At 41.6% G+C, this 17,197-nt stretch overlaps 1 protein-coding gene and 1 long non-coding RNA gene across 4 annotated transcripts in view; one reads left to right on the top strand and one right to left on the bottom strand.

Annotated features, from left to right (window-relative positions):
* The window catches only part of LOC106996858 (uncharacterized), a 44,668-nt gene extending 30,940 nt beyond the window's left edge, over positions 1 to 13,728 (bottom strand). For both annotated transcript variants that reach the window (XR_001442947.3, XR_001442946.3), the window contains exon 1: positions 1,549 to 13,728. This is a non-coding gene — a long non-coding RNA (uncharacterized LOC106996858). The remainder of the gene's footprint in view (positions 1 to 1,548) is intronic.
* Positions 1 to 17,197, top strand: part of PDZRN3 (PDZ domain containing ring finger 3) — a 240,227-nt gene that overhangs the window by 100,142 nt on the left and 122,888 nt on the right. The gene's annotated exons all lie outside the window — the stretch shown is intronic.

Here is a 17,197-nt window from a genome sequence, read left to right as displayed (position 1 = left end):
CTACTAAAAGTACAAAACTTAGCTGGGTGTGGTGGTGCATGCCTATAGTCCCAGCTACTCAGGAGGCCAAGGCAGGAGAATCACTTCATCCAGGGAGGTGGAGGTTGCAGTGAGCCAAGATTGTGCCACTGCACTCCAACCTGGGCGACAGAGCGAGACTCCATCTCAAAAAAACAAAACAAAACAAAACAAAAAACTCTTCCTTTTATTGTATTTTTCTTGTCATATTTCATTGGCTAGAACATCCTGTGCTGTCATAACTTTCCATTTATACACACATCATCGAGGTTTGAGTGAATTGATAGTTAACAGCTATGTCCTAGAGTAGTAATTCCAATTTTGTCATAAAACATAAAAACTGCAGACTGATACAAGTAATTCATGTTAGGTACAACTATTAAAGACCAAATTATGTCATCTCTAAATAATGAGAATTGTTTCTCTCTTTCAAATATCTCTTCCTTTTGACCAGGCATGGTGGCTTATGGCTATAATCCCAGCACTTTGGGAGGCCAAGAACAAATCTTCTGTAAAGTGAAATATTCCTCCAAAAACAAAGAGGAAAATTATTGTAGTTCCATTTATCGGGTGCTTCCAGGAGGTCAGATACCAGGTTAAGAGGTTAAAAACTCAGTGTATTTAATTCTCACATCAAATTTCTGAAGTCTTACCATTGTGCACCTTTTACTGCCAAGGAGACTAAGGCCTAGAACATAAGTAACTTGTTAGACATTGTCATAGCATGGTGATAAATGCAGACCCTTCTGAGGAGTGCACAGCCTGCTCACTTTACGGCACTACCATGTTTTGATGCTTATGCCCCCAAGGTAAGTTAAAATGTCTCTCATTTTTATGTCAGTAACTGGAAAGTCTAAAAGTTAAATTAAAAAGAATTCCACTTGTGAGGAAGATCATATTTGGATGTATATCTCATGTATATCTCCACATTTAGTGTTGCTGTCGATCAGGGGCCAGCATACTTCTTTAAAGGGCCAGTGAGTCAATATTTTAGACTTTGTGGGTTATGCTATCTCTGTCGGAACTTCTCAACACTACTGACATGGCATGAAAGCAGCCGTCGACAAGATGAAAGTGAATGGGTGTGTCTGTGTTTCAATAAAACTTGATTTATGAACAGTGAAATTTGAATTTCATATAATTTTCACGTCATAAAATATTATTATTTCAACCACTGAAAAGCCTATAAGCCTTACAGAAACAGCCCATGGGCCAGATTTGGCTCACAGGCTGTAGTTTGTCAACCCTGCTCACTACACTGAAGTCTGAGAACTTCGACAAAACAGAGAGGGAGAGGTGCATGCAACCACTGCTTCTACAAATCGTCCTTCCCCATGACAACAGGTATTTAACAAACATTTCTGAGGGCCTGCTACTGCATGACAGCCCCAATTTGGGCAGGAAAGATACAGAGACAAGACAAATTTTTGTCTAGAGGTTCTGCAGTCTACTTGAAGAGGCGTTGTAGGGTGGAAGAGGTTAAAAAAAAAAAGCAATTACAATGCAATATGCAAAATGCTTTAGACTTACAGCAGAGTGTGCAGCAGCCATCAGCTTCAGCAGGCATCTGGTGGATGCTGGGCTTCTAGAATCTCAGGACCTCTGGAAGTGCATCTCAATCCCCTTCAGTATCTTGTAGCAAGCTAAGTCTTTTTGGAGAGACTCACAAGTTTTTAGGTCATATGATGGAGTTCCTGATTCCACACTGCCGTGCTGGAGGCAATTCAGAGACCTCAGAGCAGCGAGCGAGCCCAGCATCTTTTTAATCTGGCGCCATCTGCCTGCCTACCCCTCCCAAATGCACATTTTGATGCTCTGAAGCTTGGCGAAGCTTTCCTCAGCTGATCTCAGCTCCTCAAAATGAGAGTTAATGGGGGACTGGAGGGCTGTGCACTGGCCCCAGAAAAGATGTCCATAGCATGAAGTCTTTCTGCAGGCTGAGCAGAGGAGGGGTGCTGACAGAGTGGCACGCACACCGACCCGTTTAAAGAGTCCGCTGGCAGCCCAGTGCTCCTGAGGGAAAACATACATTGGCAGCACTTCCCCGTGCTTGTCTCCTCCTTTTTCTCTTGCTGACACGTCTCACTTGAATTAAATCCTGGGCTCTGCCATGCCAAGAGTTCTTTGGTTGTATTCCTGCTGGCCTTTTCCAGCTGCCTAGCTTCCAACACGTTCCTTTGCTAGCTCCTGTTCTTAAATATAGAGGTTCTCTAGGGCTCTGGCCTCAGCCCACTGATTTTCCAGTGTTTACACACACCTTGAATGATCTTATCCTTGCTTGTATTACCATCTGGGTGCTGATGGCTTTTGAATCAGTATTGCCAGTCAGACCTGCCCCCAGCTTCAGGTTTCTTCCTCAAACTACCTGCCCAAGGTGCTCACCTCTTCCTCATCAACACCTGCTTGCCCCTGCTCCCCCCACCCTGCCTTCATTTTTTTCTCTGTGTGTGTGCTTGTGTGTGTACAGACATGCATGTAATGTCGGACTTGGGAGTCTTTCATCGTCCTCCTTTTTCCTTTTCCCACCCCTCTGCTAATTAAGACCCAAGTATCTGGAGGCCTGGATTCAGGGTTGGGCTGTTAAGACAACTTGGATTCCATTCAAAGAGTCTTTTACTTTAGTTCACTCTTTTTGTTGTTGTTGTTGTCACAGGGTCTTGCTCTCTTGGCCAGATGGGAACATGTAGTGGTGGAATCTTGGCTCACTATAGCCTTAACTTCCCGGGCTTAAGCCATCCTCCTGCCTCAGCCTCCCAAGTTGCTGGGAACACAGGCGCACGCCACCACACCCAACTGTTTTTTCATTTTTGGTAGAGACAAGGCCTCACCATGTTGCCCAGGCTCCTCTTGAACTCCTAGGCTCAAACAGTCCTCCCACCTCAGCCTCCCAAAGTGCTGGTATTACAGGTGTGAGCCACCACACCCGGCCTAGTTTACTCTTGACCTAGCTAATTAGCAGCCCCAAAGGTATATAGGAGACAAAGCAGTTGGATGTAGCTCTCTGTTACCTCTTTCTTCTCTAAGCAGAGTGCCAGGGGTGTCTTTCCATATGCAAACCTGATGATGTCATCTGCCTGCTTAATACTCTTCTGTGTTCCCCACTGCTTTAAGGGCTGACAGGTATGGGATACAGGTTTTGCACTGCGCCACCCCAAGGAACACCATTCTCATCATAGTCTGTGAATAACACCTCCTACAGTTGTAGGAGCATTGTACAGCCTGTACTGCTGTCTGTGGAAGCTCTGGCCCATAAGGTCTAGCAATTCTTGGCCTTAGACTCCTGTCCCACCACTTCACATATGACCCTCTCCCTGGTAGACAATCCCAGGGTTTCTGAATCCGTAGTTCTGGGGTCAGGTATGATAATCTGCCTTCCTATCATGTTCCCGGGTGATGTGATGCTGCTAATCTGGGGAACACACTTTGAGAACCACTGGTATAGCCAGAGCTTGACATTACTTGATGTTTTTTCTGTTACGACTCTTTACTCACTTAGGGCTTCCAGGACATGCCTGGACATGGGCTGCCTAACCCGATTTTGCAAAAGCTGGAGGTATCTCCATTTTATAGAAACAATTAATGATTTTACTTACTCTTTTTAAATTAATATTGAACTCTCCCTGAAGCCCACAAACACATTCCTCGTGGAAGAATTTGAAACACTACAGATTAGTCTAAAGTTCCTTCTTTGTCTCATCTTTGCCCCAGAAGTTAACACTCCTGTCAGTTTGGTATATATCCCTTTTAGACTCTATTCTGAGTTTGCTGGTAGAAAATAGCCTTCATGCTGGTATTTTCCCCTCCTCCTAACCGTGAATCACATCATACTGGACCTCCTGTTCCACAGCTTGCTGTTTTTCATTCAGCTGTATGTTCTGGCCTCCTCTTTATGCTGGCATGCATACATTTTGCTGAATCTCCTTGCTCTTCACAGCCACTCTTTCCCACCCTACTGTCTGCTCAGGGGACTCCATCAGCCAGTGCTCCCTGGCTTCCAGGTGGGTGTGACCAGTGGGAGGAGATCAGCGTGAAGTAGAAAAGTGAGGTTGGGGTCTCTCCCTTCAAGGTGGTCTCATGCGGGCTGTGGCTGTGGAGGGAAGTTTCCTGAACTCACTGCACCTCTTCCAAGCACATTTTGCCCTCTGCACCCACTTTGCAAGTAAACCTGATTCATCTTAAGTATGTCACCTGTTTCCTCAGGGAACCTCACTGTGTAGGTGCTATGGGCTGGATATTAGTGCTCCCACAACATTTATGGGTTGAAACCCCATCTCCACAGTGATGGTGTTAGGACGTGGGGCTTTGGGGAAGTGATTAGGCCATGACAACTCTGCCTTCATGAATGGGATTAGTGATTGTAAAGGTGGCCCCAGAGAATTGCATAGTCTTTTCCACCATGTGAAGACAGAAGGCACCATCTATGAACTGGGAAGCAGGCCCTCACCAGACACTGCATCTTCCATGCCTTCATCTTGGAGTTCTCAGCCTCTGGAACTGTGAAAATAAATTTCTGTTGTTTATAAGCCACCCAGACTATGGTATTATGTTATAGCAGCCCAAGCAAACTGAGAAATTAGGTACAGCTCCGTCTTTTCTAAGTTTTTAAAAAATATTGTGGTAAAATATAAATAACATAAAATGTACTACCTTAACCATTTTTAAGTATACAATTCAGTGGCATTAAGTACATTCATATCATTGTACAACCTTTGCCATTATCCATGTCCTGAATTTTTTATCATCTCAAACCAAAACAGTGTCTGTTAAACAATAATTACCTATTTTCCCTTCCCCCAGCCCATGGCAACCACCATTCTCCTTCCTGCCACTTGAATTTGACTCCTTTAGATACCGCCTAGTTGGTATCACACAGGATTTGTCTTTTTATGACTGGCTTATTTCACTTAGTATAAGGTCCTCAACGTTCTTCCATGTTGTAGCATGTATCAGAATTTCCTTTCTTTTTAAGGCTAAATAATATGACATTGTATATCACATTTTGTTTATCCATTCATCCACTAAATGAACACTTGGGTTGCTTCTACCTTTGGACTATTGTGAATAACGCCACTGTGAATGTGGGCATACAAATATCTCTTCAAGACCCTGCTTTCCATTCTTTTGGGTATATACCCACAAGTGGAGTTGCTGAATCATATGGTACTTCTATTTTTAATTTTTTGAGGATGGTCATACTCTTTTCATCTCCAGTTATGTGTATTCTTTGCTTTGACTCGAAAGACTTAATGTGTATTCTTTGCTTTGACCTGAAGGACTTAATAGTTATAGTTGCCCTATCTGCATGGTATCCCACATCAAAGAAACTTATTTTAGTCGTCCACGTGAGGTCAGCTGTTTTTGTCTTAACCCATTTATAATTTTGATGCTGGAAAATATTTCAGTGTGCAAAACGTACTACCAAAGTATTATACATTACAGAAACTCCACATCATCTTGCTTGCAAAATATGAAGCCATTTTCAAAGCAGATGTGTAAATTACAGATATGGATTCAACTATATGGCATACTGAATATTTTGGTTGCCATTGCTACAGATTCTACAAATATCCTCTAGTTTCCTGTCTGCCATTTTGAGAATATTCTCTTGTGTACATTTCATTCAGCCTTTTAAAGAATCTCTTAGCATCCTTTCGGGCCTAAGCCTCACTGTGACATTAACTTTGAGGGCTTTTGTTTACTTAGTATCTATTCTTCTGTAAGTAAATTTTAGGTGCCAAAGAGCTCTCAATAATTATGCAATGTCGTGTTGAGAGCTGTTTCACATAGAAACATGACCAGCATAGCTTTTGTCACATAGAAAGAAGACCTGTTTGGAAAATCCTTGGCAAACTAGGCTTATAAATGTAAAAGAGACTGTGATTTGTTCTGAATTGTATTATAACTTGCCAAAAGTTAGTCACATGTATAAATTATACAGGTTAACCAAGTTAGCCAAAGTTACAAGGCTAGGAAATGGAGGATCCGGAATTTAAGTGTGGATCTTTCCACTGTATCACCTTTCCATCCTTCCACATGTGGCCACCTGTGATAGGGTAAACGCACACATACCTCCTTTCAGATGTTCGGACTGTTTCAGCATGCCCTTGGTGGTAGACCACGAGTACTCTCCCCAGATAGGAAGTGAAATAAGCACTTTGTATTCTCCCTATAGTGATGGGATTTGGGTTACCGGGATTGAGGAGGGCCACCAAAACCTCAGCATGGCTGTGATAACCCCGCATAGCGCCTTGTCCTCATTTTCCATCGTAGTGTTTGCCTTGACCCGAAAAGCTCTTCATAGCCCATTCCGTCGGCACATGAGCACAGCCAGCACCAGACCAAGACCATAAATGGATCTGTAGAAGCTTTGGGCAGGTGTCCAGGACTCCGTGTCCTGTAACACGTGTAAACGTTTTCTGGAGTGTTTGTTTTAAATGTCAGAACTTGAGGATAATTTTGGCCAGGGTTGTTTTTACATTTTTCATGGGTGCCTATTTATAGGTCTGAATCTAATTCTATTTTTTATCCAGCCTACCCAGAAACCATAAAGAAAAAGATTGGTCATTTGACTATATAAGAATTTAAAACTTACATATGGCAAAAAAAAAATAACAAACTGGTAAGAGCAGATGAAGGGCTAATTTTCTCCTTTCTTAACGTTTTTCTACCTGTCAAGGATAAAGACACACTACCCAATAGAAAAGTAAGCTAAGAATATAATCAATAAACATGTGAAAATGTACTCAACTTCATTCATAATTAAGAAAATGCACAACCAAATGATGTTGGCAAAGATGTAATGGTCGGATAATAGGCAACATTGATGGATGTGTTGACATAAGCACTCATAAACTGTTGGTGGGAGTTTACATTGGTTCAGCTTTTGGCAATATCATTAAAATTAAAATGTTCGTTCTGTCTGGCTAATAAATTCCATCATCTATATTGTGGATGTAATCACAAAAGAGTATGCCAAGATATGTATGTATACAGGCACACATACATGCACACAAGAATACTACTTGTAACATTATGCAATGGAAAACCCACACCACAACAATATATCCCTTCTTCCCAAATTAGAAACAAGATACATGTTAAATAACAATACATCTACACAGCAGGAAGCCCTATTAAAAAGAATGAAGTAGAGCTCCAAACCCTCATTTGGACAGATCTTCAAACTTTGTGGCAAGCATTTATAGAAGTTATTTCTTAAAATGAGATCTCTATACTGGTATATGCTTTTATCTGAAAGGATACATTAAAAATGAGCAGTAGTTAAACTTTGGGGACTATTGTTTTAAGTATGTGCATAGGACTGGTTGTGTCTTGTTTTTATTTTATGCTTTTTAAAAGGACTTCTCACCCATGCATTATTTACTTAAAATTTGATTGAAATCCATGTGAAAATGGTTCTAACAGTTATAGATAACAAAATTTAGCTGTAAGTCTTGATTTCATCTCTGCAATATAATTGTCCAGAGCTATGCTTTTGGAAAGGAAAAAATGGAGCTGAGAGCTGATTTCCAGAGTATGATCTAGATATATACTGGGCTCTGCTTTTCTGTGGAAATCCATCTTTAAAACATACTGGGTGGAGTTACATTTGAAATAGAGATTCTGTAATGTGTGGATGAGGTCATTTCCTTATAGGAACTTTTTGGAGTTGGGAGAGAAGCACATTTATTTCTAGGTGTTTAAGCAGGGCTGATTTTTGGTGGAAAAGGAGGCTCTCACCCAATTACCTAGTCAGAAAAGGACACCTAGGCTTTTGTGTCCTTGGAGCCCTTTGTTTCTGTACCACCAATGAATCTGTAGAGGTAAATTATTGGGGTGGAAGTGGTTATTCATGTTAGAAAACAGTATAGGGGGATTTTGCTTTATAGTCACAAATACTAGATTTAGATATGGCTTCCATTGCTTTCTCACTTTGTAATCTAGCTGAGTTTGTTTCCTCATCTGTAAAATGGGTTTATAGATAATATCTCCGGTACAGAACTGTTAAGTGCTAAATGAGATTATGCAGGTGAAATGCTTATCTTTGTACCTGGAACATAGTAAGCCTTTGTTGGTATCTGTCATTGTTGGACCACAACTGTAAAATTTTAGCTCAAGATTATGTTCATTTCCACCAGGATGAAACCAGCAAGCTTAGATAGTTCATTGCTTGGAATTCTGATAGTTAATTGGGTTACAGAACCAGCACTGGTCAACCAGGAAGGCAAATCAGAAGATCAGCCCTCAGCCGTTGGCTAGGTGCCTGATGAGACATGCAAAATATAGAAGATTCAGACCTATTGGTTGAAATTTCTTATGTCATATATTTACTGAAAATGTAGGAATTTAAGTATATTTGTGTATTCAGGGCCCTTATACCCCAAATCAAGACCAGAAAAGTTGCCTAGATAAGATGTAAGTAAACCCTAAGTACCACTCTCCTTCCTCCACCCAGTCTTCCAGCCCAACCCTTTTATCGTTATCTTTTCTCAACCAAAATCTTGATAGAACTGTATTTTATTGTTACACACATGCACAGATTACACATTATAGTCCATTTGTGTAATTCATCCATCTGCCTCAGAACTGCCCTAACCCTGAAGCGTAGTTTAGGGTCTTCCCAAATGTTTAACAGCATTAATTCCAACTTGAACTAAGCAGAATAAACAGATCCCAGACCTCCTACCTTAGAGACCCAGCTTTTCAATCTTAGTTTTCTATCTTCCTTTCCACATGATCAAAGCAGCATTCCCTAATCCTGAAGACAACACAAGTACTTCTAAGTATCCTTTGTTTGTCTTGCTTATCCCAACCAAAGGTAATTTTACATTTGCATTACTAATCACCTTCCTCAAATGCATTGTTCCTAAAATTAGATTAAATGTCTCTAAATGGTTTTATTTTGTTTGACAGTGGTAGCGTGACCCTTAAATATCCTATCTGTGAATGTACCAACTAGAAGGACATAGGTTTGTATATAGAAACAAATGAGATTCTTCTATTTTGTCATCTCTGAAGTATAATTTCATCAATGCACTTAAATTTTGTGGGTGTCTCTTTTCAGGTACAATAAAAATTCATCCAAGAACAACAAACTAAGCTATTACCAATTACCATTCAACTGTGGGTCAGAATATTTTAGTCTAGTGGGAGAGCAGTATTTCTTTGATTGGTTCAGTAAAGGTTCAAAAGTATTAGAAAATTGAATGAGCTTTATGCTTAGATCTTAGTTCGGGACCTCCATGTTAAATTCTTGGTTTGAGGCAGGGAAAGATGAAAACTTACTTGCAGTGTAGTTAGTGTAGAGAGAGAAAACAGTGGCTGTAGTTAGGGACGAGTGAATGTTAACAGGTTTGATTCTCAGGGGTGTTGGTTAAACAACTTCTTAACTGGCCAGGGTCCAGCTCGTTAATCATTAACCTAGGGCTGAGCATCTGCTGCCTGATGTATTCAGAATTAGTTTATCATTACCTCTAACGACCGCCTTTTATGGTTCCGAAGAGCCTCTATGCAATCTCTTATCACCGCCATGCCTAATCTTCATTTACCAGGAGCAGTGTGCTGGTGTTTCTTAGACCAGAGTGGGAAGTTTATGGTCAGTTGAAGAATTTTTAATTATAACTGTTTAAAAAGAAGAAGATGACTGTGAACAGCAGCTCACTCGTAGCAATCTTTGGACAGTACTTCGAAGTGACCCACTTTCCCATTTAACTCTTGGGAAGCCTGGGTTGCCCTGTTTTCGACTTTGGAGGTCCGTGGGCTAGGTTCAGAGTGCCCTGGCAGGCTGGCTTGGGTTTGAGGCTGTGGCTGGAGCCTCCACAACGCCCTGTCTCAGCACCTGGGAACTGGCGCTTGGTACCCCATTCTTTCCTCTTTGTGTGTGTGTGTGTAAATCATTTTCATTTTTTCTACTTATCAAAGTATACGTTAAAATAAATGAAAGCAATACAAGTCCATGTACATGGTAGAAAATCTGGACAATACTAAAAATGTACAGAAATGACTTTTAAAGATTAATTTTCAGTGTATAGGCTAAGCTACTTTTCATTTTAGTGTCTTTTTAAAAACAGCTTTAAAAAACATTTTAAAGGGCTCATCATGTTCAAGAATGAGGGAATGTTTGGCTACAAGGCCTTCAGTATGACTCTATCCTATAGCTGGAGGTTTAATAATCAATTATGTTAAAGCTTTTCTAAGCCTCCAGAAGGGTCTGTCTGGGTCTTATTTACTGTAATAGGCAAGTTAAAAAAACTTGAGTTTAATTTATATTTCAATTCACTTTTTTTTTTTAAAACAACAAGTGCGATTTGGGCTTTATTTATGGAAGGAGAGAGTTGTCCTTCTCCCCGGAAAAAAAAAAAAAAAAAAAAAAAACACTAAACTAAAATTCCCATATGACACTCTTAAATGCCTGCCATTGGATTTTATGTTTCCAGGATATTGTCCACATAAATATATGCAATGTTAAAAGAATGTGGACGCCTAGTAGCGTGTACGTTTTAGCCTTCTGAACCAAGGGTTTATGAAACTGGTTGAAGAGTGTTTTATTGAAACAAGACAAATATTTATGAACAATTTAGAATCATCTGTTTTGAAATGTAAAGTGTGTTCCGAGTGGCGCACAGAGTTCCAGGTGTTTCCTGTCTGAATTTGGAACGGTTCGCTGCTGTGAGGGGCTTACAGAGTTGTGCTCTCCTAGCTTTTAATAAGAACTGAAGAATCACGCAGCTTTCCTGCTAATGCCGGAATGACTGAAAGCACTCACAGGAACACACTTGATTTAATGAGTAGAAAGCCTTCTTGAGACACCTAGGTGTGTGTATGCTGATCTGTTACATTTGTCACGGAATTAACAACAACAAACTTGCTTACCGAAGGAGCGTGTTAACTTCTGCAGGTATATACGTGTATAAGCTCTGCTGCTTAAACACATTCGTACCAATCAGAGGTTTACTTTCTGGCCACTCTGACTTCTGTGTTGTCACCATCCCTGGTTTCTGTGAAATGGAAATATTGTGTATTCGCCCAGACGGTTGGAAGCCGTTCATGTAAATACGGGCCGTTGTGATTTAACTGTCAGCCTGAAAGGCCCTGCTTCCAAGGGCTCCTTTTAAACCAAGCACAATGAGGTGTCTGTTTTAGATGCAGCCGCCAATCCTTGGTTGCAAATACATGGATTTGTTAGCCGTTTGCCAGCAGAACTGCTTTTTACAACATGCCCCGCTTTGTCTGCTGGCGTGGTGGACGGTACTTTAGGGCAGTGAGAAACGCTGCCATTATCTGCCTCCATCCCCAGATCTGTTCCCAGTGAGGGCTCCGAGATGGGATTGTAGGGGGAGGCGTGCAGCAAATCATCTTCTCTAGGAGCAGTCGGAAAATAAGAAGGGAAAAGCTTGTCCCACAAACAGTGTCCAAATGCACAAGCAAAACCACATGTGAAATCCCACCAGATTCACCCCCTGGAAACCCAGCTCTAGAGGATGCAGACGGGGGGCCCAGCCGACACCCAGGGCTGGAGTAGAGGTGTTTTATAAAGGATGACCATTTTTCTAGCATGGACAACAAAGAGCTAAGAGAGTCGCCCTGCTTCCTGCTTGGGCCTTTCTGTTTTTGCATTGGCTAGAGGCTTCTTCAGTAGACTTCACTTTCCCTGATGGTGAGAGTCTCAGAGACCAGTTGGGATACAGGCTTGCTTAATTTTTTTTTTTTTATTGGGAGTCAGAGAGGGGTGAAAAATAGAGAAAAGCATGAAAGAGAAACGAAGTCACCCATATTTCTGCCATAAAAAAGTAAGCACTGGTAACATTTTGCCGCCTCTGCCTTCAGTGTTTTGTTTTCTCCCTCTGTATATGTTGAAAAGTGATATCTGAGTATTTTTCCTTCATATTTTCACATTAGAACTGTAGAGTATTTCAGTGGTCCCCGCTTAGCCACAGTTTCTGTGTCCAAGATTGCAGCTACCTGTGGTCAACCATGGTCTGAAAATAGACAAGTATAGTACCTATCATAAGGTATTTTGAGAAAGAGACTACATGCGTATATAACTTTTATTACAGTATATTTTTTAATTGGTCTATTTTATTGTTAATCTCTTACTGTGCCTAATTTATAGATTAAACTTTATCGTATGTATTTATGTGTAGGGAAAAAATGTAGTATATGTAGGATTTGGTACCATCTATGGTTTCAGGCATGCATTTGGGCCCTGGGCAATATATCCCTAGAGGATAAGGGGGAGATGACTATATATATGTAATTAAAACTGTCCTTGGATCTACTTCCTCCCCACTGCAGGGGTCAATCTCTATGAAGGTTATGTGTTCTTTCCTTCGTATTTTGTGCTTATGTGGTCTTTTAAATGGCCTTCTGACTCAGGCCTCTTCACTGGCATAGAGCACATGCTTTATTCATTCCCCTGTTACGGGACATTTAGACTGCAGGTTTTTTTGCTTTTCCAAGCAATGGTGCTGCGAGCCTTCTTAGACCTCTTTTTCCTTGTGCATGTATATGTGCTAGGGTTTCTTCTCAGGTAGAGATCTAGAAATGGAGCCACCAGTTTCCAGGCAAGACCAGACGTAAAAGGTCGTACATAAGGAGCACTAGTTTTACATACCCGTGAACTGTATTTATTACGGTCGTGCTTGAGTTCTGGCTGAAGAATTACGTGACACAAAAATGGACAGAGTTAGCTACAGGAGGCAGAAAGCGTGCAGTAGGGATCCTGTTGAATCCTCAAGCTAAGTAGTTTACCAAGCTGGTTGCAAATCTATTTGGTATTTTCCTAATTATCAAAATACTTGCCTCTGATAGGAAACATTTGTTTGAGGGCCTCTCCTCCTCCACCCCCAACCTCCAGCGTACCACAAATGAATCAGTCATGGTAGAAGAAACAAATGGCTTTCTGTTGTTGCTGCTTCTTTAAAGATAATCCGTTGTTTTCAAAACATTTGCAACGATTGCTTTCAAGGAAAGGGTGGCTGGAGGCCCTGGCCCCTGATTTCCCCAGGTGGAAACATTTGCAGTGGGTTTTCAGGGAAGTCACAGAGAAGAGCCGCCCGCCCGTGCCAAGATTCAAGGCAGGAAGTTGTCTGTTTGGTATTTACTCAGGCGTCTTTGGGCAAGAATTGATTTTTCAATCAGAGTTGAAAGTTACTGCTAGGAGTTACTTAGGCAGTAAGAGAAGAGGCTGTTTTCCTTGGAAAGGCCTAAAAGCCTGAATCTCCAATTTAAACTTAAATTTTGCTGTGATTTTCCTGCGGGATCTCGGGTGAGAGATACTTCTTGCCCTCCAAGACTGAAAGCCTAGTTTATCAGTAAGTTAGTTGAGTACTGAGGGAACACCCCTTTGAGCCATTCTGGGAGATCCAGAAGGGACATTAGCCACCATCTCATTCAATGACCTTGTTTTTATAGAAGAGGAAACTGAGCCAAGAGAGATGAAATGATCAGCCTATTTCCCACATGTTGGAGAAATTAGGAGACAAACAGAGGTCCCATTCCTGCACCTAATCGTATAAGGGCAGAGACCGCGTGGGTCTGTGTCCTCCTGAATCCGCCCTGTCCTGTGCCTGTTGCATGGTAGATGCTCAGTGAGCGTGTTGCCCGGAGACCATCCCATTCCCGGGTGGCTGGTTTCCAATGTGATTATGAGGGCAAAGTCACTTCCTCACAGGGGGCTTGGAAAATAAAAAAGGAAGAGTCAAAACACATAAGAAATGGAAATAACAGAGTAAGCCTGTGTGTTTTAAAAATTATTATTTATATCTTGCCTCCTTCCACAAAGGATTTGAGGCAGCTTAGGAGAGTTAAACACCAACACCAGGGCCCTCACTACACAGTAAGTAACTAATTGCCACGTGAGGCTTACAGATAAATGCTGCGAGCCTGGGTGGGGGAAATTGTCTTTGCTGCTGCAAAAAGGTTTTAGGCCTGTCTGTATAAACCATAGGCATAATATATAAATAGAACCTCAAAGGGACACTAGGGGCTCTGTTGCCAGAGGTTTATTTTTCTTTTTTGGTTTTTGTATGAGAAGGCCTTGGTTATGGCTAGGGAAGTGGACAGGGGAGAGAAAAAATATTTATTTTCCAATGTATCAATTTCGTGTGCCATACCCTGCCTTTTCACATATCTCTTTCAGAAAGTCCTGCACGTTTACATTTCCGGAGAAGTTAAAATGAAAGGCCCTGTTTACATTTATAGTTAAAATTAAAAACAGGATTTACCTGGGAGCTAGTACCCTCCAGTGACTTAAGGTTGGAAATTAAGGCTTCCTGGCTTATCTTTCTTAAGGAGAGAAAACTGTTTTCTCCTAAATCGCCCCCTAGTGGTCCCTTAAGTCACTGATCGTCTCCTGCCTGAGGAGCTGCACAGCCGGTCCCAGTTGGAGGCACCATCATCTGTTGCATTGCTTCAAGGTGAATTTGGCCATCACGATGACAGAATTCTGCAAGGAGAAACTTTGGTTGACTTTTCTTCTTTCACTCCCAGGGTTTTCCTTTATGTCTCTGCTGCTGTTTCCAGATTTCTGAAGAACAGGACTGAGTTTATGCACGAAGCTCTGAGGACCAAAGCGGGAGGGAGGTTTTCCTTGAAGATGACTCTGCTGAGGCCTTGCTCCTTGTTGAAGGCAATGCTGTGGGAGGGGTTGTATGGAGGTGGCTGCCGCTCAGCAAGGGTGTCCAGCATGTGCGGGGGAAGAGAGGTTTTTTGAACTACATTTCTAATCGATAGCCAAGCCTATTGTGAAGAGTGGGAACAGGGCTGGCAATAGCTGCATGCATATATATATATATATATATATATATATATATATATATATTTTTTTTTTTAGACAGTTTCAGTCCCCCAGCCTGGAGTGCAAGGCACAATCTCGGCTCACTGCAACCTCCACCTCCTGAGTTCAAGCCATTCTGAGTTTACAGGCATGCGCCCCCATACCTGGCTAATTTTTGTATTTGTAGTAGAGACGGGGTTTCACCATGTTGGCCAGGCTGATCCGGAACTCCTGGCCTCAAATGATCACCCACCTCAGCCTCCCAAAGTGCTGGGATTACGAGCATGAGCTACCGCGCCCGGCCAGCTGCATCCCAGTCAGAATTTTTGTTAGCAAGTCTGACTTACAATTGCCAATACCTGAGAGTTCCTTTAGTATGCAGTTTTAGAGCTCGACTAAGCTTCATTTAAATACATCTTTTCTTTGCCAGGTGTTCAGCTGCCGGTAGTGATTTCTTATATGGCTGATTCTAATTAGACCTGACATTATCAAACTCCATAACTTCTCCAAGTTACAGAAGTGATACGGTTTCATTTCTAAAAGCACTGGAAAGCTCAGAGTAAGAAGTAACCTGTCATCTCACAATACAGAAAAATACCTATGCCTTATGTGTGCTTCATTAGGGGGTGTTAGAAAATGAGGATGAAATGGCCGGGCACGGTGGCTCATGCCTGTAATCCCAGCACTTTGGGAGGCCAAGGTGGGCAGATCACCTGAGGTCAGGAGTTCGAGACCAGCCTGGCCAACATGGTGAAACCCCATCTCTACTAAAAATACAAAAATGAGCTGGGCGTAGTGGCGGGTGCCTATAATCCCAGCTACTCGGAAGGCTGAGGCAGGAGAATCACCTGAACCCGGGAGGCGGAGGTTGCAGTGAGCTGAGATCGTACCATTTCGCTCCAGCCTGGGGGACAAGAACAAGACTTCGTCTCAAAAAAAAAAAAAAAAAAAAAAATGAAATGTATGCTTGTATGTGCGCACACATTTTTTTTTTTAAAGAGATCATCATTTAGTGTATTGTAGTCTACTTTTACTTTGCAGTGTGCCATAAACAATATTTTGTCATTGGGTAGGTTTTCAGCCTCAGGACTTGTGATGGCTGTGTAGTATTCAACCTATGTCTGTGCTGGCTGTGATGCAATTTACCTCACCTATTACTATGGTTATTTTTACCTTTAAAAACAATGCTGGGTTGAAGGTTTTGTTTGTTTGTTTGTTTGTTGTTTTTTGTGGTTTTTTTGAGACGTGATCACCTGGGCTGGAGTACGGTGGCACAGTCGTGGCTCATTGCATCCTCAGCCTGGGCTCAAGCCATCCTCCTGCCTCAACCTCCCTAAGTACTGGGGTTACAGGCATGAACCACTGTGCCTGGTCTGAAGATACTTATATGTAAATCCTTCCATTAACTTACGCTTTCCTTAAGACAAATTTCTAGAATTGGAATATTTGTGTCATTATTTTAGATACCTCTCCAGAAAAGTTGTGACTATGGCTTTCCCACAGATCATATTCAGGAAAGTCTTTTCCCTCCATAATACAGGGTCATTTTCAGCTTTGGCCATGTTGTTGAGTAAAAAGTGGCACTAGCTTATTTAAATGAGTAGCTGATTGTTATCTAGTTGGATTGAATTTTGTTTCCTTTTTCATTAGCCAATTGTATTTCTTCTTTGGTGCAGTGCTTATCTTCCCTGTTACTGGGCTGGTCTGTTTATCCTTTTCTTATTGATGTAAAAAAGCTTTATTTGTATTAGAGATGTCAACCTTTTCATCTTTGTTGCACACATTTATTCCCTGTATATGCTTTGCCTTTTCCTGAGACTTGGGAGGTGCAAATCATAAATTATATGATCAGAAAACTGTTATGCTGCCCGGGCCTAACTTCAGAAGTGGACATTGTAAGATCAACCTGACCAGCCCTGGGGCTTGTGCTCTCTCAGCCCTGAGGTACCACCTGCACCATTATTCTACTTGTGTTGATATTCGGACTTAAAATTGTTCTGAAGATATCTCGTGTATTTTATCTCAGTGCAGAGATAATGAGTTTCACATGGATGGGGTGATCACAGTGGACACCATTTCTTTTATTTTTTTTTCTACCTTCTCTCTACCTGCCCGTACCTGAGTTCCATGGTTTGTGGCTGTGTGGATTCATAGGAGTCTTAGGGGGATACTTGTCACATTTAAATGAGTTCAGTTGACCATCGAAAAGGTGGCTGAGTGCCTCCTCTATGCTCATTACAAAGGGATTGGTTGGAAAGTTGGTTGGGGTCTCTAATGCAGTGCAACTTTATTTTTTGCCTCAAATTTTTAAATAGAGCTTATTTTTCCTCACACTGACTTTGTGCTTTTAAAAAAAAAAACAAAAAAACAAAAAAAGGACATGTAAAATCACCTATAAACTGA

The sequence above is a fragment of the Macaca mulatta genome, chromosome 2 (genome assembly GCF_049350105.2).
Source record: "Macaca mulatta isolate MMU2019108-1 chromosome 2, T2T-MMU8v2.0, whole genome shotgun sequence".
Taxonomy (NCBI): domain Eukaryota; kingdom Metazoa; phylum Chordata; class Mammalia; order Primates; family Cercopithecidae; genus Macaca; species Macaca mulatta.
Note: the sequence above shows the minus strand (reverse complement) of the source record. Positions and strands in the feature narration are given on the sequence as shown.